The sequence below is a fragment of the Typopeltis vanoorti genome, chromosome 14, assembly GCF_054136105.1.
Source record: "Typopeltis vanoorti isolate ZY-2024b chromosome 14, IOZ_Tvanoo_1.0, whole genome shotgun sequence".
In the NCBI taxonomy this organism is placed as follows: domain Eukaryota; kingdom Metazoa; phylum Arthropoda; class Arachnida; order Uropygi; family Thelyphonidae; genus Typopeltis; species Typopeltis vanoorti.
The window spans coordinates 26151987-26178170 of NC_143562.1; the positions used below are offsets into that span (position 1 = coordinate 26151987).

At 36.3% G+C, this 26184-nt stretch overlaps 1 protein-coding gene across 2 annotated transcripts in view; it reads right to left on the reverse strand.

The window, feature by feature from the left end:
- Positions 1-12905, reverse strand: part of LOC150099319 (uncharacterized) — a 69431-nt gene extending 56526 nt beyond the window's left edge. For both annotated transcript variants that reach the window (XR_016549341.1, XM_090403606.1), the window contains exon 1: positions 12718-12905. The gene's annotated coding sequence lies outside the window, so the exon portion shown is untranslated. The remainder of the gene's footprint in view (positions 1-12717) is intronic.
- Between the last annotated feature and the right edge of the window lie 13279 nt (positions 12906-26184).

The window sequence follows — 26184 nt, forward strand, 5'->3', positions numbered from 1 at the left end:
TCTTTACGGTGAAAATGTTTTGTTATTTAATTATGATTTATTAACGACAAATCATAATTTTTTTATTATTAGAAGAGTTGATTTGTGTAGTCAAAAATATCCATATAACTTATGAGTATCGGATTGTCAACCGATGACCAAATGATTGTAAATCTGTAGTATTGTCATGCAAACACTAACCTTCCTTCCTCCTAATAAAATCAAGAAAAGAGTTCGTTAAAATGTTAATTGTTATCTCCTTCCTCTTTCGCTTGCTCCCGTGCACCAAAAGACACTGATTTGAACAATTTCCTTTACGAAATGAGAAAAGAACATGGCGAACAACAAAGTTTTTTTTAAACGATTCTTGTGGAACGCATTAAGGATAAGTTTACAATTAAAAATTTTTCTCGTTATAGAAGGGAGTTCGATTGTTAATTAAGTCGCTGCATCGGTAAGAGCTTTTGGAGTATTATAATTACAGTAGAATGATTTCGTTTGAAAACACCACTCTCGCTACGAATTCCGTAACATAATCTCTCTTCTGTTTTTTAATTAGTGCATCATACTAATTCCAAGTATGCGAGCTTATTTGTCAAAATAAAGTTCATGTTTGTTTTTTAAAAAATACAGTAATACATTATGAACAAAAAGAAAATGTAATCAGAAGCTGGTTTAGTGATGATAATCAACTTCCAGATATCTTCGTAATACGAATGAATAATTCTATTCGTGGTTAATTAACATAATTAATATTTCAATTCATCTGTAATTGATGGAAATTAATAAAATACAATTAATAATGCAATTCACAGACAATTGTGGGCAAATAAAAATTTTTTAATCTCGTTCTTTCTTTCTCTCGTAATTCTCTTTCTTTCTCTCTTTATTGTTTTTCTTAGTTTTTCTCTTTCTATCTTTCTCCCCTATTCTCTTTCATTCTTGTAAACGTTCTCATTTCTTATACTTTTTATTTGTTCCTTTTTATTATTTTCTCTTATTGTCTCCATTTTTCCCGTTCCTTATTTTACTTTCTTTCTCTTCTCCCGTCTCTCTCTCTCTCTCTCTTTAATGCACGCACTGCATTCGATGGAGCAAAATTCATCAAGTTCAGCTAAACACATTTAGACTGGAATGAGTCCAATCTCTCTTTTCCTGCCAGCTCATCGCATCCAAATGATGCTTTCTCTCTGATCATTAATAATCACGTTCGCCTCGAAACTTCACGGCGATAAAAACTTGACAGGAAATTATTCATTAGACAGCTTTCGATTTTATTACCATCGCCACCCCCTCCCGTTCGGTGAATAGTTGACGTCTCATTAAGTCTCCTGGTTGGTTCAAAGCATACAGAAACAGCTGACGTAGAAACTAACATTGCTGAACACACAGTAATGAGAATTGCAACAAAGATATTAAGAGATTGGACAATTTAATATTGAGTTGGAGACATGAATTCTACCGAATCTTAATATTTCACGGAATACACAACTAAATAACGATGTCACTAAATCCAATGAGTGCAAACGAATATAATAACGAATCTGTTTACGAAATATTGAAAAGTCGGAATGTTTTAGACATTACAGCGACCAGAATCTGCTACTGCAATGTCTTGGTTTACGCTTTCAGGTGGGAGGCATTATAGGCGCTGATAAGAGAATCTATAGACAGTGCGCTAGGCATAGAGGATATGGTAAAGGCATAGAGGAGTCTTTGTAAAATGCGCGTGAACTGTTTCACTAGCATGAAAACGCTAATCAAAATACATATTCCAGAGTCAGTGAAAATTTAATAAAAACAACTCGCTTGCACATTGGATTTTTATAGAACAAAACTGCAACCCTCTAATAAACTATGAGAAAGAGTTTCTGATGGAATCATTCGAGGGATTCCATCGGACAAGAACTCGGTCTTTTGTATGTTTACTAAGGAATTGGGTTCGAAATGAAAGTAGCCAAAACTGTGAAAAAACCGCTTGCAATAGATCTTCTATAAGCAAGGACTTTTTAGTTTTAATTTGGTTATTATTTTTTATTTTAGTTTTAATGTTTTTTTTTTATTTTTTAAATTTTAAATTTTAGTATAATTTTTAATAAAATTGCATTCATTTTATTTTTTAATTTCAATTATTTATAATTTTAATATAGAAATCTATTATTTTAAACAAACAAACCGGAAGGAAGACACACATACGATTAACTGACAAATGCGTAGTGTAGGTAGACAGTCGATTGAGTAGTGTGGTGCAGTGAACTGTAGCTTCCCTGGAGATCTTCATATTCCACGGAGATGTAATAATAATGATAATAATAATAATAATAATAATAATAATAATAATAAAAAAAGCAAGAGGTTCATTCATGAGCTTACATGCTATCAGTTTTAACTTCTCAGCAAGTTGCCCTAATCTTCCACCTTCTATAAAAGGCTGTGAATTAATTAAAAGAAATTATTTTTATTTTATTCAAATAATTGATACACAGCCAAAACAAGATATCATATAAACAAACATTTGACTGGTGGTATACAGAAAAATTCAGATTCTACCCAAGAATCTAAGAATAGTCCGTCAGGAACGTCGTAAAATATGGACTGTTCCAAGTAATGCTGTATTTTGTAGATCATATGAGGTCACTTCGTTGATGTTTAATTGCTGTAAATAGTTGGATAGCTTCTTTGAAATTGCACCAAGTGCACCAATAACTATTGGGAGATGAGTTTGGTGTGTTTAAGCCACAGTCGGACAACTTCGATTGCCAGATCTCGATATTTAGTAATTTTTTCCTGTTCTTTGTTGTTGATGTTGTTATCACTGGGTGCTGCGATATCGATAATCCAAACCTGTTGATGTTCGATAATTGTGATGTCAGGTCTATTGTATTCTAAATGCCGATCAGTTTGTATTCTAAAGTCACAGAGAATTTTTGCTGTTTCGTTTTCCAATACAGTCTCTATTTTATGCTGCCACCAGTTATCAGAGTAGGAAAGCCATATTTTTTGCATACACGTCAATGAATTATTTTAGCCACTTGATCATGGCGGTATTTATAGTCAGTTTAAGGTATTTTGCTGCAAGCACTGATTAGATGTTCTACAATCTCATCTTTCTGATCGCATAATCTGCATTTGCTGTTATTATCGATGTTTAAAATTTTTGCTTTCATTGCATTAGTTTGTAATGCGTGTTCTTGAGCGGCTAGAATAAATCTTTCTGTTTCTTTTTTTATGTATCCATATTGCAGCCATTGCCGCGTCTTGTTCACGTCAATTTTGTCCTCAGTATCTCGAAGAAATTGGCCATGCAAGGGTTTATTTTTCCACCGCACATATCGGTTATTTTGTTGTTCCTTTTTGTAATCGGATTTGTTTCCTGTTGCTTTTAGAAAGTCCTCTTGTGTAATTGCTTGACCCATTTGCTCAGAGATTTTGTCGATGTAACTTCTTAAACTAATTTCTTCTTCTTCCACAGTCTGTCTCACTTGCAGCAGACCCCATCCACCTATTCTCCTCGGTAGGTACAACCGATCAACATCACTTCGTGGATGTAATCCATGATGTATAGTCATTAGTTTTCTAGTTTTCATAGAGCAGATAATTATTTCAGTATACTTGAAAAATACTTCGCTAGTGGAAGATGCACTTTTCGTCCTTTATTATTATTATTATTATTATATAGAATACAAGGACTCGTCGTAGGCTACAAAACACTCAACCACAACACTACACTCCACTGTCTACACTACACAATATTGTTGTCTGTTAACTGCGTCTGTATATTTGAATGATATTTACCTTTATTCCAATGCAGTGGCATAAATATCACACCACGAAAGAAACTATATAATCTTCATACGATTAAGGATCCCAGAAACATTTAAGGAGCCCATTTAAAATCTAGTAGGACTTACTGCAAGATTTGTGGAGTATGGACAAAAAGTGCATCTTCCACTAGCGAAATATTTTTCAAGTATACTGAAATAATTATCTGCTCTATGAAGTAAGCCTACTATATTTTTATGTAACTCTCGCCCACAAAAATTTTTAGATTTGGGTAGACAGAACCGTTTCTTCTATTTTTATTAATTATATATATATATATTGTATTTTTATTTATTTTTACATAGTGCGAAAATCCTTCTCTGGAGACCAAACATGGAACTATTTCAAACCACATCAGGCGCTCGTGTGTGAGACTGTGGTGTCACACCTGACAAAGAAATTCATCTACCACCTAAAATATGGAACAGTTTCAGATAATGCTACCCTATATTTTGCTTTCTTTGATAAAGTAAGGTTTGCTGGGCAGGGATTTATAGGGAAAGCTCAGCTAATTTTATGATATTAAGGATTATTGTAAAATTGAAGTACTAAACAAACATAAATGTTTTGAAATATGATAGAAATGCACATCTCCAGTTCCCCACACAAAAAATTATGCAATATCCATTATACAATATAATGAAAACAACTCACATAAGCAAACCATCTACCCTCTAATAGTGTAATCTAAGATATCTGTGAACCAGAAGCCAACAGTTTCAGTTCTAGGTAATTTCCGAGGCATCTTAAAATTCAAGTTTTATTTTATCCTTCCGACAGGACAGGCTCTGCCTTCCGTTGAAAATAGTATTTTATTTCATATCAGTATTTCTCATGCTATTGACGAAAATCACCTAAGTCCATCATGTGTGTTTTCTTCCTTCGTTAAAACAGAGAACTACGAGAGGGTTAAAAAGGGAAGTAAAATCGATCGAATTAATTTACTACTTTATCTTCTTTTTAGGACTTATACTTTTATTTTTAATGCTATTAATCTGAGAGGATTTTATAAGCCACTGACAGTCTCCTGTAATTAATACAGCAATAAATATAATGAATTTCGCTGATTATTTTAGTAGGCCTCCTGAACGTAGTTCGACGAAATGATATTTCCAAGTGATATTCTCAATTGGTCTGTCATCTTCCATAAAGCTTGAGTTTTTATTCCCGAATGTGGACACACTCAGAGAACGCGCAATTGGCAAATATCTACCAAATATCTATTTGGAGCTACGATAGCTTAGTCTGTGACGATGATGTCGTTTGGTTGGAAAGATCGGAGTTCGAATCCCTTCTTGGTATACAAAGAACCTTTAACTCTTTATAGTGGAAGGATTTCATACGGAGATGGCACATTTTTCCTCCTGGAAACTTAGGTTTTGCAGCTTACAAACTAAACACACAAACCAGAAGAACAGACACAATTTTAAAGGAAATAATTCAAGACGACCAAGATGTCTGAATATTTCAGGAGGTTAAAACTGTTCAAGGAAAAGAAATTCGACTCCTATTTTGAGACCAGAAAACTGAGCCTTGGTTTGAATATTATACGTTAATTATATTTATTACTGCAAAATAATTTTAAAATTATTTGCAGGTAACTTTTATTTCAAGTGTTTCTGATATTCTTCCATACATGCTTTATAGGAGTAGCACTGATGAAAAAAAAGTGATTATGATTATCAATATCTAAAAGTATGGAGTATTAATAATAATCGTGAGTACTTCCCCAGAAAGAGGAAGCATCATTATCAGGTGAGGAAGTATCCATTGTCTCATCATTTCATCAACTGCTGTGGCCAATGACAGCATCTTTAGTGACGTTTTATTCTAAAAGCAATCTCAGCTATTCAAATGTTTAGTACAGTGGATAGCACATAATTTGCATAATTTAAGGAATAACAATAAAACTAGTGTTAAGATGAATCAACACATTTAGGTAAAGATTCCAAATCCCTAATTTCTTAAAAAATCCGTGAGGTTTGGGTGATGTTACCAGATGTTATAAATAATGTTTTAAAATAATCTCTCAAGTATCTAATTTAAAAGGATCTTTTAAAAATATATTTTCCCTGATTTACAACTACATCTATGGTTTCGTAAGCCTATGTGTTGATAGGCTATAAAAAACAAAAGGCCAACTTAGAGAGGTGACCGATAGAGAAGATTTTATGGTTATTCTGATCAGTTGTGGGCACTTTCCGAATATGCCCCTCACGAAAAGATCAAGAATAAATTAACAAGGCTTAGGTATACGGAGGATAATACATGCACGTATTTTTTTTTTCAGGAATTGTCCTTCATGTTTTCTTTTAAAAAAATCACTACACGAAAAAAAAACGGACATAATCGCTGTACTAAATATTTTGGAGTTTTATGGTTACAGTCAGCAGGGGCTAATGCTGGTCTTGAAATTCACGCTTGCTGTTGTTATCATTCAGGGAGTGAGTGGTGTGATTGAAGTCTGATTAGCGTAATAATAAATTACTGACCATTTAAAACTACATATTTAGAAATTTATGTACATTTAGTCATACAAATAAAACATTTATTTTACAAATGATATTCTATCTTTTTCAATTTAGCTACTTGAATACAAAATTCTACCCTACGGTTCTTCTTTATGAACTGGTCAATAACATCGTCATAAAAAGTTGGTTGTAACTTTATTTTCCCAAGCAACACGCACACTTATAAAGGCTGGCTGAAGCTCACTGGATAGAGCTACGTTGACTGCGTATGGCCTGTGTTTAAGCAACAGAGTGAGACGACGTGAAATGGCTTTGCGCGCGCATGAAATCACAGTGCTGTAGCGAGGACCTGGAAGCTCCCACAACCGAGCAAGCCAAGGTAGCTTTGACTAGACGAGCAAGCATCGGCCTTCGATACACAACGCAAAACTCAATTATTGCCGCGCAAGCTTAAGACGTCTTCTGTCTACAAAAATAAAAGCCTAAATGGAATTCTTATAAATGCATGCATTTATTAACAAATAAATATTACTTCTTTCTCAATTAATGAGCTTGAGCAGCAAGCATGGAGAATTCGCCCCTGACAGTCAGCAAAGCAGTCCAAAGGCTCTCAGTCGTCAATTGAAGATTTCTTTTACTCGAAATTAAGTATGAGTCTACATGGAAAACGAACTTGAGATCTTCTCTTATTGGACATCTGAAGTAGCTGGAACAAATTCTATTTATCTATCGAGCATGGTATCCGGATTATGTAACTCTTATCCCACCCACTGTACTAATCTACTATAGGCCTACAACCGTTCGCATTGGACGAAAATTTAAATAATCCAGGTATTTGATTTAGAGACCAAACAGCAAAATTAAGCCATTACAGACCTTCAATAAACAGAAGGGATGGTTTCACCGACCAATGATTGCCACTTAAAAGGTTTCACCGGTATCCTGGTCACAGTGCGTCCAACCCACAATCTGTGAACAGAAAAGCATATAATAATAAAAATAAGCTAAGCGTGTGTTGGAATACTCTATAAGTGGAATAAAACAAGATGAAAAACAGTAAAATGTAACAATAACTAAACTAGAGCGATAGCGTAAACAGATTTCGAAATAGAAAAGTAATACCAGAAGACAATACCTCTACTTCAAAGTTTCAGATCGCAACATCCAGAAAGTAAAATTGGAAAAGAAATGTCAATCTGATTTTTACTGTCATTTGTATTATGTTGTTTGATGTGCAAGAGAAGAGAGAACGTTGTCACTGTCACTAAAAATCCCCAAGGAAACTGAACAGCAAAAGCAACTCACACAAAAAAAAGTACTTAGCAAGAAAGATCTAAGGACGAGCCTCAAGGTTAAGAAGGTCAATCTCAAGAGGCTACGTTGGAATAAAGACGTCACAAGTGATGGTGGAGACTTTTTTTTCTGAACGCAACCAAACTTGAGTGACGTTCAAGGGGAAACATTTATATGGCAAAGCGATTACCAGAAAAACAAACAAAGGGGATTAACAGCATGTCGAACGGGACATCTCTGAGCTCTTGGCTCGAGGATAGCCTAGTTGTTAATACTCTTAGATAGAAGATCACCTCATGTTTGTATTATCGCTGTTAATATTAATAGCTACTGCCATTTGCTTTATCGCTAGACTGAACAGTTGGGGGTTGTGAGCATCGCATAGCTCTTTGACTGCAAGATGTGGGAATAACAACCAGTGCAAACAGCTTTGTAAGAATAACTATGCAAAAAAAATAAAAGGCATTTATCATTCTGAAATGCATTTACTTTATTCCCAAACTGATTGTTTTCTTTGTCTTGTATTTCGATTAAAGGCAGTGTGCTGCATTGTGCTCTATAATACAGTTAACAGAAGAACGACTATGCCCTTGGATTAAAAAAAAAAGACATAGGTTTGTTATTTCAGGTAGAATGGAACTAAACTCTCAACTGAAGATGAGTTCCATATGCATGTGACGGAATTTTTACTCTTAAAGAATTAACAAACCTGCCGGCGAACACACGCGGTTGCCATATGACATACTCTCTAATCTCCTCGCCGCTTCATTTCTTAACCATCAAATCATGACGCGCGCGCGCACGCACGCACGCACACACACACACACACACACACACACACACACACACACACACACACACACACACACACACACACACACACACACACACACACACACACACACACACACACATTCACGTGTATGTGTGTGTGTGTGTGTGTGTGTGTGTGTGTGTAAGCGTCATGATTTGATGGTTAAGAAATAAATGGTCGAAGACTCGGGAGCACTTTCCCTTGCTAACTCCTGTGTGGGTGTAATTTTCCCTTGCAGTAATTTAATAGATACAATGCAATAAAATCAATACACTTACAGTACAAGTATGACAATATACTCGTACATGTGGGCCACAGTAGGTTTGGAGGATCCACTTTAGTTGGAAAGACCTAGGTTTCAATCCCCCCCTAGAGGTGGGGATTGAAAGAATCTTTATTAAGATTCTTTCAAAATGAAAATCCTTTGTAAAAATGAAAATCCTTTATTAAGGATTTTTGAAAATCCTTAATAAAGATTCTAGAAGAATCTTTATTAAGGATTTTCATCTACAACTGAGTCAGCTGGTCTCATACGGGGGAGGTGAAAACATTTTTTCTTCCTGAAACGCGTGTGTTTCCCGCAAAACAAGCAAACCAGAACAAACGCAATATACTGACATGGAGACGACCGGAATAAGGACCAACCAACCAACCTATTCCATCAGATCTGGTTTCGAAAGCCTGCATGGTACCGCGTGAATCTACGTGTAATAGTAAAACGGAAAGAAAGAAAAAACCATGTAAAATACCAATTAATAATGAAAAAAATGAAGGAATTTTTTACAATTCTTTTTCTGGCAGATCTAAGTTACTCGGCCTCAAGAAAAAAAGAGCGTGCTTTTTATCTTATAGTCCATACCTCCAAAACCTTAAATGGTTTTGGAGAAAAAGTTATGTCATTTAGTACATCTGATCAGAGCACGAATATAATAATTATTTTTCTTTTGATCTTCAAATATCGAAGACCGTTTTAAAAAAAAAATCCAAGAAACCTATCGTAAATGTGGAAATATTGTTTGTTATAAAATTACTACCCAAACTATGATTTGCAAACCACAGGTTTATTTAAGGAAAACAAAATAAAACAAATAAATCCGCAATAATAAAATTATACAAATAACTCTACTTAATTAATCCACATCATTAAAAAATGCAAGACAGCAAAAAAATAAGCTAACATATTCAAGCTATTTGTTTTTGAGTTGCCCTAATTTTAGGGTTAGTTATTAGAACTACTTTCCGCGTACGTGGATGGATGTTTAGTTATCTATCGCTATGCTTTATGGGATTTATTAAAAGGAAAGAAATAACTACTCAATCAATCAACTTTCGATAATAGTATTTTAATCGTTTATAGTAATTAGTTTTATTTCTTTTAGATTACCATCATTCCATTACCAAGAAAGGTGGGGGGGGGGGGGTAATTTCAAGTATGTAACGTTTGAAAAAAAAAAAAAAAAACATTACGATAGAAAAACATTTTACGCATAATAAAAAAAAGCAAAAACGATAGGTGACTCGAGCATACACTCACGCCACCTATCGTATGTAGTCGGAACATCGCTAGTGTCATTTTTGAAGATTGTCTTCTGCTATTGCGTGCTTTTAACTTTCACTTACGCATTGCATCAAATGTTCGTGTAAATAGTAAATAAAATAGTAAATAAATTTTGTTATTATCTGTGGTAGTTTCGAAATGAAAAAAAAAAAAAAAAAGAGAATCGAAAAATATTACCAAATAAAAATGTGTCAAAAAAAGACGTAATATGCATACTTTCGGATGAGAAGTGTGGATCAAAATAAACTGCGGACACCATATATAGTTTTCCTCACTTCTTAACAGCTGAGAAAATGATTTAATATATCTTTATTTAATATATTTCATGTCTCCATTTTTGCTATTCAGATGTTGTAGCGTCCAACTTGAACCTGAAGAAGCCTGCTATTTTTTGTACCATGGGCTGGCTAAGGACTTTCTTTGTTTTTTTTCATTATTTATTTTATATATTATTTGTATTTTTTACGGAGTCCAAAAACAATGAAAATTATCTCTTGCGTAAAGACAATCACAAACATCCATGCCCATCGAGGGATTCGAACTCACTGCCTATTAATTGGCGAATGAATAGACTAACCACCAACCAAGTAGAAAACTAGAAACGATAACTGGTTATCAAAATGTGACACTATTCTTTTTTCAGCGAAATATGTGTTTATATTTCGTTGACGTCATGTGATATTTTTATCAGCGAAGGTTTGAATCGATAAAACTGATGACGCAAGCATTACAACGTAGTTTATGGACATCGCACATAGATGCTTATTACTCGTCCAAGAGTAGCTCGTCGAGATCATCAGGGTCATCTTCGATATATTTTTGGTTTGGCATTCATATTTTTTCTATCACTTTTTTTTCTAATGCTGTCAGAAAATCTAGAAACACTTTAGAAGACCATGTTGTTATGCCACTGTAATAACATGGCCTGGAATTTCCTACATGAAACATTCAACAATGATAATAATTCACGATGGCGCTGACAGTATACGCGCTATTAAAGTTGACTCCATTCCAATATCTTCAGTCCTTCTGTTGATTTCAAGTGTTAAAGGACTTAAATATTACTTGCAGAGAGTAGAGGTATATCCTCCAATGCCATTATCATCACATGTTCACATACCCACAACTAAATACTTTTCAGTTTGATAAAAAAAAAATAAATAAAAATAATAATAAATAAATAAATAAAAGATAAGAAGAGTTTGAACAATGTCTCACTGATCAGCCTTTCTTGTTAAGGTTTGAACATATTTAGGCCAGGTCTCCAAGTGATTATAACACTCCAGTGATTTTCTTTTTTTCTAAATTTCTAAAAAGTCTTTTTATTTCAGGATTATCTTCCATATGTTCCTTTCTTTTTGTCATTCTTCGAAAAAAAACCTTGTTACAGGAGGATTTTTTGAGGAACAGTCGATGTATTTTCCCCTATTCTGTCGTTTACTAGTTCAGAAAGATAGTATAAAAAGAAGAACACACACACACACACACACACACACACACACACACACACACACACACACACACACACACACACACACACACACACACAAACCAGATAGATATAGGAAAAGCAATTTGAGACCAAAAATATATAAAAATACCAATAGCATCATGAAAAGATGTTCACGAAAAGGAACTAGCGATTAAAAATAAAGCTCTCTCTGTATGAAAGAGAGAACAGAGAAATTTGGAGATTGATAAACCCACCGAGTTTCCTCAAATAAAGCTGGAGAAGTGATAGAAAGAGTAAGCCAGAAAGATTAATGATAGGAGAACAATTACAAGCATTAAGGAAATTAATGGAACCTTGAAAGAAGGCGAACATTAGTGAAAGAAACTGATAAATCTGCAGAGAGAAGAAGACAACCAAGATAAGCCGTGTGCGAGAATCAACAGCATCATCTGTCATCCGGAGCATCCTACACTTCCCATTGAACTTCACTGAAAAGGATAAAACCTGTTATAGCTTAAGTATCTCTTCGTGGTCACGTGATGATAACAAGTCTTCCTCTGTGTCACCTATATGATTCGGGAATAAGATTCATCCCCCTTGTCAAATGGGGGATGCTCGTCGGCTATGATATTGGACAGGAAGCAAAGAGGACACGCAAGCCTTTGTGATAAGACCGCAGCTGACGTGCAAATAGCTAAAGATAAATAACCCTTCAGTCATACTTAGTATAAATAACCTTACTGATACTAGTAACCTTTCCCATTTACCTTTTTTTAGTTACTTATTTAAAATATCTTTAAACGTATCTGAAAGCCAAATTTGGAGACCTTTTACCCTGTCTAAAAACAATCGACTCCAGATATTTGAATATTTTTCAAATTCAAAAATTAAAAAGCTACTAAATTGCTTCATTTACAATCCATTCGAAAACATTTTTAACTATGAAAACTACGATAAGAAAACAGACTCAAAATCTGAGTCATTTATCATCTATGCTGATTATTATAAACATTTAAAATTCCAGCTGTACAACATTGTGGTTTTAAAGTATTTTACTATAATTCACAAAAAAATTATTTATTCTTTAAAAATTCTTATGAAAATCATATTTAGATCATGTTTTCAGCCTGCCATATGGAAAAATAATATATATTAAGAAACAGATATGTTTTCTTTTCCCACACCTTTAAAATCTTTTGGAATGATTATTATATCAGTAATTTGATTCAAGCACGTAATGATGTAATGATATTGACTATTAATTACTGTTGTCAGCGCCATCAAATGGCCAGTACCTACGCTTTAAGAAAGATTTAAGCCTACTTACTCTGATAGACCTTGGTAACAATTCTTTGTTCAAGATGCCGTTGGCAAGTGCGGAACGACTTGGAGTCGAGATGAAGAAAGCCGCTACCTCCAACCTCGCTGGCTGGTTCTGACTATCAAACTCCGCCTACGTCGAGAACGTCGCAAGAGAGCAATGAGATTTGTGCCTCTTTTCTCCCTTCGGAACAAACAAATAACATGGGCAGCCGAGAGGGGAAAGAAAGAAAAAAAAATAAAGTTTCGAACGATAAGTTCTGTATGCGCAAACGCATCTACGTCATATAGAGCTAAAACGATCGATAGGAATTGCAGCGTATGTGTGTTTGTGTAGGTGCGTGAGTAGGAAAGAGAGCTGTGGATGAATGTCGTGCCTCAACGAACTGGCTGCACTAACAATGATATCTATCAACACTGGGTGTTAGCCTCGAAGCAGACACAAACCAAGAAATGTGAACACAAAAATGTGTTCTCTCTCCTTTTGACAGTTTTGTGTGGATTGGAATAAGCATGAAATGGTATTCGATTTTGTCTGCTTTTTTTTTTCTCTCCCTTCCTGTCTTTGCTTTTATTGCATCAAATATTGAACTATTCGCACCTGTTTATTTGCTGGAATTGTGACCAAACACAATCACTTCAGAAATCGCAGTACAGGTTTAAAATATGTTGAAATTCACATAATAAAAGACTATATTGATGAATAGAGAATTCAGTTGAATAAAGCTACCGACCAAGGGATTTGTGAAATTCTTTCTATATCCTTGATCTCTTCGTTTAAACTCTAAATATCTCGCCTATTATTTTCAGATTTTACGAGATCTAATTTTGTAGTCTTCATGTGTTCATAAGCATCTCATTTTTGTATTTTATTTTATTTTTTTCATTTTAACAGTCCTTATTTCTGAACTTATCAGTGGGAATGGCCATTGCTTTATAATTATTCAGTCATTTTAATTATTCGGAAGGATTTCTGAAATTTATTTATTTTCTAAACCACATCTTTATCTTTTAAGATACGTTATACACTCTAAATAATTAAATTTCATGACTTTTAAATTAACTCATCTATCCATACTTAAATCTACGCGAGGAGGGGGTGGCGGCTTTATTTCCAACGAGGAAGACAGTCCTGATTTTATATCACTTCGAAGATTTTCTTTAAAAACTCAAATCATTTGTAAGCAGTTGCAAGGGTTAGAGTAACATACTCGTATATCTTTCTTGTTTACTTCCCCCCCCCCCCATAATCTTGTAAATTGGTGGTGATTTTTCATTATGATGACGTTACAAAAATATTTATATTTATTTGCAGAAAGCAGAAATGACTAATAAATCTTATAGTCCTTATAAGGACTGGCTTAAAGGGGCGAAGCAAGAATGCTTTTTATCTTCCCCGTCTCTGTAGACGGGGAAGATAAAAAGTATCTGTAGAGGACAGTGTAGGGATAAGGTGTTATTGAGCTATTAAAACTCTGATCATGGCAGGAGGGTAACAGCAATAGCCGCAGTCAGAACTTTATTGGCTACAGAATTGCCATCCATTACCCTCCCAGGGTACCCATTTTAGTCGCCTCGTATGACATGCTTGAGCTACATTGGGACTATTCTTATCCCGGCCACCACACGAGTATGACTAATATGAATAATAAATAAAAAGTGTGAAGTTTTAAAAAGATTCAACATTGCTATTTTTAAAAGGTGTAGGAAAGATGAGGGAGGTATTTTAGTTTAAATTCCAAATAGGAAAAATTTAAAAACATAAACATAGAGTATATTATAAATACATTATTATTTCATCGCAAACTAGATTTTTTTTTAACTTACGAATTGAAGTATTTTTATGCTCATTATATACAGATATAGCAGGATATCCAGACCCCCTTTCTTTCATATGTATTAGAGTTTTACTCTGGTATTGGAGCTGTACTTTTTTTATCACTACAGGATCCAGCGAGACCTCTATTCCCGCTGTTCGGAAAGTTCGCCAGGGTGATCCTCTATCCCCTCTTCTTTAATTGCATCATTGATGAGTTTCTTCGCTCTCTTCTTAACCATATTGATGCACACTCGTTTAATGCGATAGCCTTTGTCAACGACCTCATTCTCGTGACCTCTGCTAAAGTAGGTCTGCTGGAACTCCTCGACTGGGCAGTTGACTTCTTTCATGTCAGAGGCTTTAATATCAATGTAGAAAAGTTCTGCTCTTTAGCCCTTGTCCCTTCAGGCCGTGACAAGAAGCTTAAGGTCGAAAACATTGAGTTTTCACTGCACGATAGGTCATTACATTCTTTGACCATCCTGGAAGAGTGGAGATACTTGGGTATCTTCTTCACTCCAAAAGGAAGGTCTTCTGTCTCCTGTCTCTTCACCCTTGGTCGCTGGACTTACTCTTTTGAGGAAAGCTCCTCTTAAGCCACAGCAGAGGTTCTTTATTCTGTCTATTTACTTTCGAGGTATTACCTCAATTTGGTGCTCGTAAAAACACGTCGTTTCGGTACTATACCGAATGGATAAGGAAGTTCGCTTTGCGGTGAGATCTTGGCTCCGCCTATGGCATATTTTCATGCTAGAGTGAAGGATGGAGGGCTCGGCATTTCATCTCTCCAACTGCATTTCATCCGGTTAGCAAAGCTTGAAGCTTCCTCCTCGTCCATCTGCAGGGGAGGCTTTCCATAGTTCTATTATTCAAGATGATTACAGAAGCACTAAGGGGTTGGACCCAGTACCAGGGTTCCCAGATAGTGACAGCATCGGCAAAGCCTAAGAGATGGGCATCTCTATTTCATGGCTCTGTCGATGGCGCTTCTCTTTGTGAATATTACAAGGTGCCCCCTCGACATCGGTGGATTAGGGATGGTACTAAGATATGAATATGTAGATCTTATTAGGACTAGAATCAATGCCCTGCCCACGAGGGTCCGTACAGCTCGCTCGCTGGGGTAGAGATGACATTAACTGTAGGGCTGGCTGCCGCTACAGTGAAACTCTATCTCACATCTCTCAGTACATGGAATCTGTGTACAGAGGCATGATGCCGTGGTCTCCGTATTAAACAACCGTTTACGATGGGTTGGGAGACCATGGTAGAACCTCACTTCCGTACAGAGGTAAGCATAAGGAAACCAGATTTGATAATTAAGAAAGAAAAAGAAGTTTGTTTATTGATGCCCAGTTAGTGGGTACTGGGCGCCCACTCATCTCTAGCCATCTTAACACAAGGTGCAATACTACAAGCAGAACCAAGACCTTGTAAGACTAATACAAGAGGAGTTTGGGGCAACTCCTCACTTCACCAGTGCTACTATTTCTTTTTGTGGAGTTTGGTGCTCAGCTAGTTATAAAGATCTCTCTTCATTAGGTTAGGACTGTCGTATGTAGACTTTAAAATTCTGTCTCTGCAGGGTACACTGGTGGCTTGGGGCTGCCATCAGCGTATGACCATTAGGATGCCTCGTGCAGGAATCGGGTGATCTCTTGTAAAGGCTTCGGCCTGGTAAGATTTGTATGTGTAATACTGCACTCTCAGTATAAAGTTTAATAAATTAAATGGAAGTTCCTATGAATGATTATTTGTCATTTCACATTGCTATTTTTAAAAGGTGTAGTAAAGATGAGGGAGCTCCTTTGGTTGAAATTTCAAATAGGAACATTTTTAAAACATTATTTAGAGAATATTATAAATCCATTATTATAGTAAATAAATATTTTACTTCTATTACTTACGAACTGAAGTCTTTTTATGATCGTTCTTCAACTATTATAATTCAGAAAAGTTTTAAATGAAAAGCGAGGTCGCACATCAAGATGGAGGGATTATTTTCTTGCTTAACCTTGGTGTCGAAATCAACAGTCGCATATGAGATATCAAGAGAGAGAGACCACATAGGTTCGCTATTAAGAGGTGTGATAGTTGAGAGTTTGACGAAATCGTACCAGCCGGGTGCGAACATAAAGGACGTCAGCGAATCTATTCGAGTGCAAAAACAGAGGGTGAAAGAGATGATAATCGTGGAAGGAACAAATGATTTGAAAGAAGACAAAATGGAAATGATAGAGGATGTGAGCGAATTACTTGAGGTAGCAAAAGAGAAGAGTGAGAGAGTTAGGATGGTGAGTGTTTTACTATGACAGTGAAGTGTTTAGAAGGAGGGCCATAATTGAGAATGACTTTATGCGTGGGTTATGTATGACGAGTGGTGTGAATTTGTGGATGTGTGGAGTGAGTTCGATGGGCGAAAGGAATCTATATAAGATGGATGGGTTGCATTTGAATGGTTATGGTGTAAGGAGACTTGAGAAAGTGTTGCTGAATGTAGTGGAAGTGGATGTACAGACTCAGGGAAACTAGATTTATTAAGAGGGGGGGGAGTAGATATGCAGACTTTAGGGAGGCAGTTGAGTGTATGAATGAGTATAATATGCCCGAGCGAGTACGAAGGGCAACAAATCAGAATAGGATAGTTATTATAAGGCATCAAAGTAAGGATTGGACTAATGGGCTTCTGCAATTCATGTACACTAATGCCAGCAGTATTAGGAACAAGAAGGAAGAGTTTTTGGCCTTGTTGGCACTTCCAGGCCACAGGTTGTTGGTATTAGTGAAACAGGCTAACAGAAGATGATAAAGCTAGTGGGATTGAATGCGATGGGTATAGCGTGTTCAGGAGTGACAGGGAGAATAAAAAGGGGGGGGGGGGGGGAAGGAGTGTTATTGATGCTAGCTGATGGGTTGCAGCCAAGGAGTATAGATGTTGAACTGCAGGATAGAGAAAAGAGCACATTTGAGGCTGTTTGGTGTGAGATATAATCTAGCAGTACAAAATATACAATTGGGTGCTGCTATAGACCAGGTGATGGAATAGATGGTGGGGATAGTATGCATAGGCAAATAGAAGAAATGAGTGGAAGAAGGGTAATTATTATGGGTGATTTCAATTATGGTAACATTGACTGGAAAGAAAAGAGGGCACATGGGAGGAAGGAATTGGATTTTATGCAACTATTAAGGGCAACTATCTGCGACAGCATGTAGTGGAAAATACCAGGGGGCAGAGAGTGCTTGACCTAGTAATTGCAACTGAGAATGTGGCTGTAGCGAACATGACCATGTTGCCACCAATTGGTGAGAGTGACCATAAGGTCATGACTTGGGAGGTGGCTAAAGGAGTGGAATTTACAATTAAGACAGGGTACATGTGGAATTACGGGGCTGGTAAGTATGACAAGCTTAGGAGTGTGCTTGACTCATTGTCATGACATGTAAAACTGCAAGGGCGGGATGTTGATAGTGCATGGGAGGTGGTTAAAGTGTTTGCAGGAGGCAATGGTTGACTGTATACCAAGAGTCCGAATAAGAAATCAAGTAGGGGTTAAATGGATGAATAACGATATTAAGCTTGAGCTACAAAAAAGAAACAATTGTGAAGGAAATTTAAGGAGAAAGGTGACCAGCAGGCACAGGAACAGTATAAAGCTCAGGCCAGGATGGTAACAAGGGTGGTAAGAAAAGAAAAAGCAGATTACAAAAGAAAATTGGCTATGCAGGCTAAAGAGAATCCCAAACAGTTTTTTCAATATGTTGCAAGTAAAAGGAAAAATGCTCATGGTAGAATGATCTTAAAAAATGCTGAGGGTAGGGAGGTAACCGAATCAGTCGATATTGTGGAATTACTGAGCGAGCACTTTGCAAGAGTATATCATCCAGGCGGTGACATTGCAGGAATGGAAGAACCAACAGCTTATACTGGAATTGTGATGAATGAAGTTGAGGTAACTAGTCTATTACAGAACCTCAATGTCAATACATCTGGGATTGGATGGTATACCAGCTCGTGCCGTAAGTGAAGCGGCTAAAAAATTGTCAGTGTCCTTGACCATTTTGTTTAATTTGAGTCTCGGGTCTGGGTCACTCCCAAGGGGGTGGAAAGAGGGGAAAATAGTTCGCTGCATAAAGGTGGTTCCAAGGCTGCTGTTGAAAATTACCGGCCAATCTGCATAACAGGAATCATTATCAAGGTCTTGGAGAAAATAGTCAAGAGGAAAATACAAGATTGGATAGATGAAAATGGGATACTGTTTCGGGGACAGCATGGTTTTGTGAAGGGTAGGTCATGCCTCAGTAACTTGCTCACGTATTATAACACAGTGACGGCTGAACTGGATAAGGGTAATGGGTTTACGGTGATTCTACTGGACCTTGCTAAGGCCTTTGACAGGATACCACATGGAATTCTAATCAGTAAATTGCAGTATATGGGGATGGATATAGGGTTGCTGAGATGGATAGGAGGGTGGTTGAAGGAGAGATATCAGAGAGTGATTTATTCAGGAGTAGAGTCCACAAGACGGCCTGTGACTAGTGGTGTGCCACAAGGATCTGTTCTTGGACCACTGCTGTTTAATTTGTTCATTAATGATAGGGAAAGGATCTGAGAGGAACAGTTCATTTGTTTGCGGATGATGCAAAGTTGGGTAGGGCAATGTGAATGCAGATGATGTCAAAATTTTTCAAGATGATTTGGATAGATTGGAGGTCTGGGCTAAGGAGAATGGATGTCAATTTCATGTGGCAAAATATAAGGTTATACATTTCGGGGTGAAAAGATTGGCAGCAGTTTACTACATTGGTGGAACTGTACTCCAGGAAATTGATGAGGCACGAGATTTAGGAGTGTTGGTGGATAAGGAGTTGAAGTTTAGGGGGCGCATCGCAAAAGTGGGTAAATCAGCTCATCAACTCACTTGATTATTGAAAAATACTTTGACAAGCAGAGACAAGCAAGTTATTGTACCTCTGTACCTAGCCTTTATAAGACCTCATCTCGACTACTGTGCCCAGATTTGGTCACCTAGGTTTCTTCTTGATGGGGAGGAGGTTGAGAGGATCGAGAGGCGAGTGACCAAGATGATGGCAGGTCTGTGGAATGAACCGTATGAAAACAGGTTGAGGATTTGTGGGTTGCAAAAATTGGTTGATAGGCGGAAGAGGGGAGATATGATTGAGACATTCAAATTACTGAAGGGTTTCTATAAAATTAATTCAGAAGATATTTTTGAGAACAGGGCTGGTTGTAGGAGGACTAGGGAACATCCATGGAAACTTTGTAAAAGTGTGGTTAGTAAAGGTGTTAGAGCTGGGTTCTTTACTTTTAGAGTGGTGAATGAGTGGAATGGGCTGCCAGAGTCTGTGGTGAATGCTGTGACAGTGAATGAGTTTAAGGCGAGGTATGATAGATACTGTATGAATGTCGAATAGTTGTGATGAATATGATTTGGGGCCTCCCTCGATGAGTCTAATGACTCCTTGGAGTTGCCCGTAATAATAATAATAATAATAATAATAGGTTTCATAAAGAAAAGAACAAATACATATAATCAAGATGATGTGAGCAGAAATATTGTCCGTAGGTTTTCTCACCTTTTTTACCATATAGAAGAGCGATCTGCGGATAAATGTCTCTTAATGTGATATTCTTGAATCCCAAATGCACAGCATTTCGTTTAATTTCTAGTGGAGAGACGCCATGTTTGAAATGACGTAATAGTCAATTCAGTATCGCCATCTAGCGGAAAACTACGTTAACTATTCATCTTTCATTTGTGCATTCTGAAATGTTCATAACATAATATGTTAAATTTTAAAAAAATCTTAATTACTCAATGACTTTTTTTGTTGTTGTTCTTAAATTTATATTTCATTGAAAGCTTCATTCTTATAATCATCGACGAGCTAATTTCAACTCGTTAGTATTGAAGAACGCTTTGATAGAATAAATATTTTATAAAATAGCGAATAATTTCATATCTCTTGCACGTTGTGAAAACCTCGCAGAACTGGGAGGGTTACTTTAATTTTCATTGTTTGTTTTAGTCACTTAGGCAATTGGTTTAAGTAATTTAAAAAAAAAATTATCGAATTGTCGTGGGGTGTAATGAAATTTCTTTATTTACAGAAGTAAGAGAGTTATCCGCGCTACGAATCAGCAAGACGATAAAATCTAATCTACTCACTATATCGGATGGCGAAATTTTATCTCAATGAAAATGTTACGTAAATTGATTACGTCGAGGCGAAAGATATGTATATGAAGTAGATATAATGTGCTCGCCGTTTTATCTGAATGCTACTCCATCATAAAACTTTCTCTGCCCAAAATAAATCTCATTACTATGTTCGTTGAAGATAAACAGAAGTCGACCAAAGCTTCGTTTCCATTTGTCATAAATTTATAAACACGCCTAGACCCGCATTTCATACTTCAATACATCTTCCTTTTCCTTGCTTCTCATTTTTTTTTCTTATTTGATTTTTTTTTTTTTTTTTTTTAGAAAATCAAACAACATCGGTACTGTTGCCTTGACAACACTGAGATTACTGACAAACTCGTGCACTGCTTCTCATTACGTTTTGGATCAATGTTTAGGCGAAAAATGAAGGCGTTGAAAGAATTTGGGGCCTTCTTTACTTTAAAGGCACAGCTTTCGGAAATAGAAACAAAGTCACTCTCCAAGAGTCTAATGATCGTCTCATCAGCACGTGGGACTGAGAAACTGTTGAGCGTTGAGAAAGTAATCTTTTTTTTTTTTTTATTATTATTTTTATTCTTTTGTTGTCTTGTGAGTTATCGAGTCTAGAGTGAAATTGAAGATGCTCTTAAAATGTATTACCGATATTTACATGATCTTTTTTTAAATATTTGATTTGCGAAATATATATGGAGAATACGATGAGTTTTTTTAATTCTTAATGTTGGATATAACGCGACGTATCATGGTTTCTGATTACGTTAAGATGAATTTTTATTGTATTAATTGTGTATAGATTCAAATGTGATATAGAAGATTGTGGATTTAAGTGGTAGACGGTTTTGGTGTGAGGCTATATTTGATCTATAAGGCTTCCAGTTTATCTAATCCATAGTTCACACGTATTTACAAGGTATTGTGGGTGGGTTCACAAAAAAAAAAGTAATGGAGAAAAATGAACACATTAACTTATGTCTTTTAATGAAGAGTTTTAAAAAAATGTAATAATCAGAAATATTTGATAGAACAGCAAAACCGAGGATGACAATTATGGAAATAGTCAGGGACAATAATTAAAAATGCTTTGATGCCTTCGGTTTATGCATGTTTGTATTTTATTTATATATTTATTGTTGGTATAATTTTGCATCGTTTCGAATCGTTTGGTCTGATTGGATCAGTAAAATATTTTCTACTGGAATCATAATTGCTGTCTCCACAGTCTCGAATGACACGGCGCTATGTGTTATAGGTTTCGCAAACTCTCTCTCTCTCTCTCTCTTTCTTTAGACAGCATATTTTAAGCAGGGGTGGAACCCATCACACCAAACTGATGTCTCGAAATTCTTTACAAAATAAATTAATGCTTACACTTACCAGTATTAAATATATAGACACCACAATGAACATAATGATACCTTACCACTTACTTCTTCAACCCATTCGTCCCTTAGGATGTAGGATGGGTAGAGTCCCTTGATTAGGGGACACGTCGTATTAATGCAACCGTGACGTCACTCCTCTAATGCATCCCCTAAGGGCAAGTATTTATGACTGCAGATCTCTGGTGCTATCACCTTATCCAGACATATATTCACAGGATACTGCTGTACTTGAAATCATCAGACAAAAGGAGGTACTAAGATATATATATATGAGGGTTGTCTTGAAAGTTCTGGGCCTCGACCACAGATGGCAACATTGTCGACAAGAGATTTTTCCCTAAGTTGGTACATCTATCCTAAGCATCCATGTAAAATTGCAAGTCATACTATCAGGTACATGTTTTATGCAGCTCTCTGAAGCAAATGTGTTGTCTGTATTCCTTGAAATGGATAAAATTGAGTATCGTGAGGTTATAAAATTCTTCGTAAACGAAGGTTTAACGCCAAAAGAAATTCATTAGAAGTTCATAATCGTTTATGGGAACTCTTCTCCTTCGTTTACCGCAATTAAGAAATGGGCTGCCTAGGTTAAAAGTGGCCGTACCAGCCTTGAAGATGATCCAGGTGAAGGATGTTCAAAAAGTGTAACACCACCAGAAATCATTGATCAAGTGCACGATATGGTATGGGATGACCGGCGAGTCAGAATGTGTGAAATTGCTGAGAGTATAGGCATTTAAGAAGAACGTGTAGGATATATTTTACATGAAAATTGCAAATGAAAAAGCTTTGCGCAAGATGGTGGGTGACGAGCTTGCTTACAACAGACCAAAAAAGCACTCCTATGAAAATCTCTGAACAGTGCTTGGAGCGTTTTAACAAGAACAAAACTGATTTTGTGCTTCGATTTATTACTATGGATGAGACATGGATTCCCCATTATATATCAGAATCCAAACAACAGTTAAAACAGTGGACAGAAGCCGGTTTTTTAGCGCCAAAGAAAACAAAGTCGGTTCCATCAGCAGGAAAGGTCATGACATCGGTGTTTTGGGATGCTAAAGGCATTTTGCTTATTAATTATCTTGAAAAGGGTAAAATAATAACCGGGAAATATCATTCCGATCTTTTAACCAGATTAGACAAAAAAGAGCCGGTTTGCGGAAGAAAAAAAATCATCTTTCATCAGGACAATGCACCTGCCCACAAAGGTGTTTTGGCAATGAGAAAATTAAGGGATCTGCACTATGAATTGTTGGAATATCCACCCTATTTCACCAGATTTGACTCCCTCTGACTTCTATTTCTTCCCAAAACTAAACTCTTCCTCGCTGGTCAGCGTTTTTCTTCGAGTCAAGAGGTGATTGCAACTGTAGAGGGGTGTTTGGCAGATCTTACTGAGAACCACTACAAGACGGGATCATCGCTGGAATAAATGTATTAGTCTTAAGAGAGGTTATGTTGAGAAATAAAAATAAATTTGAAATTATGAATTCGTTTTTTCATTGTTAGGCTGAGAACTTGTCAGACTACCCTCGTGGTCTGACATGTAAAATCTCTCCACTTCGATTCAGAACGAACATTATGAAACTATGGTAGCAGCTGTTTATCATTCGCTTTTGCATTTAATGTAGTACGCATATTATATGCAGAAATGTATTCAGGAACAAAATATAAGATATACAAGTATCATCTACATTTTACATAATAGTTTCAGTGGTACAACTGGACAAAATATAATCATTGGAAAATATATTAATGACCTATTTCATTTTTACGTTCCATTTTTTAATAGACGGGTATTGAATACTGTCTTGATATTTCTACTAGTATTTTAATGAAATCTCATAGCTACAACATAGCTCAGTCGCTATCAACGAAGCCCTTGGAAAGATCTGGGTTCTAGGACGCCATGCACCTTTATCAGGACTTTTCAACTACAAATGAGTTAGCTGGTCTCAGAAGGGAGGAGCAGAGTTTTTCCTAAAAAAAAAAAAATACCAAAAATATATAATGTTAATTTTTAAAAAAATGTTATCCGCACATGCGTTTACAACCTTTCATGTGTGGGAGTCACACACAGATACTCACAGTATTGGAACACGTACTGATTATATAACTCCTCCCATCACGCATATTTCATACGGCTATGTATATAAACAGCTACCATCCCTAGATTTGGCTGTACATCTGTATATAAATGATACATGGAATCGTATGAGGACATATCACTACGGTCGTGACATTGTTAAACCTTTCTTCAACCAAAATCCACTTGTAGACAACACACTCAGCTAATTGAAATATGAAAGCGCCACCTCAAACAAGAAATGCAGGAAAAGTCATTAAGCTAACAAGGAATACATCATCCACGAGTTCAAAGAATCTACAAGGGTTCTTACTACATAAAGAGCTGCATGGTCTTGGTTTCTGCAAGAAATTTAGTTGCCCATTAGCCAATGGTCAGGCATGGCAATGGACAGCGTAGATGGCATTGGTGTAAAGAACACTGAGACTAGTTTGTTGAATATCTGTGATATGGAACAGAGAATCACGCAATACCATTTTCTGATTAAATAAGCGAGTGTGAGTGTGGCAGATGCTTAGAGAATGCCTTACTCCTAAAGACATGATATCAATGGGGAAGTTCGATGGACGAACAGTTATAGTCTGCAGCTGTTACTTCCTAGTATGTACTCAGATCTTTGGTTATGGTAATAAAAACGAACACCGATGAAAATACAACGAACTTGGATAATGCAATGTTGCTTATCAGTTTTACGGCAGAGATCCATGTCTCTTTTAAGAAGACAATGTGCAATGTCATACTGCAGGTGCAGTTGTAGTATAGTTTTTGGTTAATAACGGAAAAACTTGACTAGAATGCACTGATTACAGACATTAGCCCAATAGAGCATCACGAACTCTGTCTGTTAAACCAGTGGCTCTAATATTGCACCTTACCCACGAGGCTGTTAACCTACATTATAAGTACTGTTTGTGGGCTAATGGTTATATAGATGGAAATCTTGTTGTAGAGAGACAAGCATGGTACTTTTTTTTCCCGAGTCACTTAAGTCCTCTAGTAAGCAGCGAACTTATTTACGGGGGGATATCTCCTCGTAAATAAGTTCAATGAGTTTCCAAACATTCATGCCATTGCAGGTTTCAAGCCCTCAGCTTGTTGGATACACTAACGCATTCGGCCATTGATATTATTACAAACTGGTGATAATACGGATATATTTCAAAGGGATAAATGCCACTTAATTTATAGAGGATTTGCACTTTCATTTTGAATATTACGTTTCTCAATTTTCGTATTTTGTATCCGTTACGGATCTGAAGTGCCTAATGTGTGACTCACACACACACACACACACACACACACACACACACACACACACACACACACACACACACACACACACACACACACACACACACACACACACACACACACACACACACACACACACACACACACACACACACACACACACACACACACACACACACACACACACACACACACACACACACACACAAATAAATAAATAAATAAAACAAATATTACTAGAACCCTTTCCCTTGTGCACTTTCAAATCTCTGAGGAATATACTTAACCCAATCAGGAAACAACCAGCGAATTTCTCAATGTTCGAATTCGTTTGGAGATTCTTGGATCATTAATCGAAGTAATACCCAAGACATAACACTGCATGTATATCATAGAAGACCCATTAATGATGGCTAGCCACTGATAAAGGTTAATTACCTGTGAAATTTAACGACAACTCCTTACTGCAAAGGCGTGATTAGAATTTCGCTTCTTTAAACGGACCGATAGCCAATGGCTTCCATAATAATTACATGCATCATTAATCTGGGTTAGCCTTAGTCGAGAAATTCTAATGATTCTGACCATTTACAGTGATTACAAGTAATTCACAAACACACCTTTAAAGGAAACACAAAACGAATAAAAGAAACGTTATGAGAAAAAAGAAATTAAAATATATTTATACATACGTTATTTATAGTTCGTTCCGCAGGTTGAT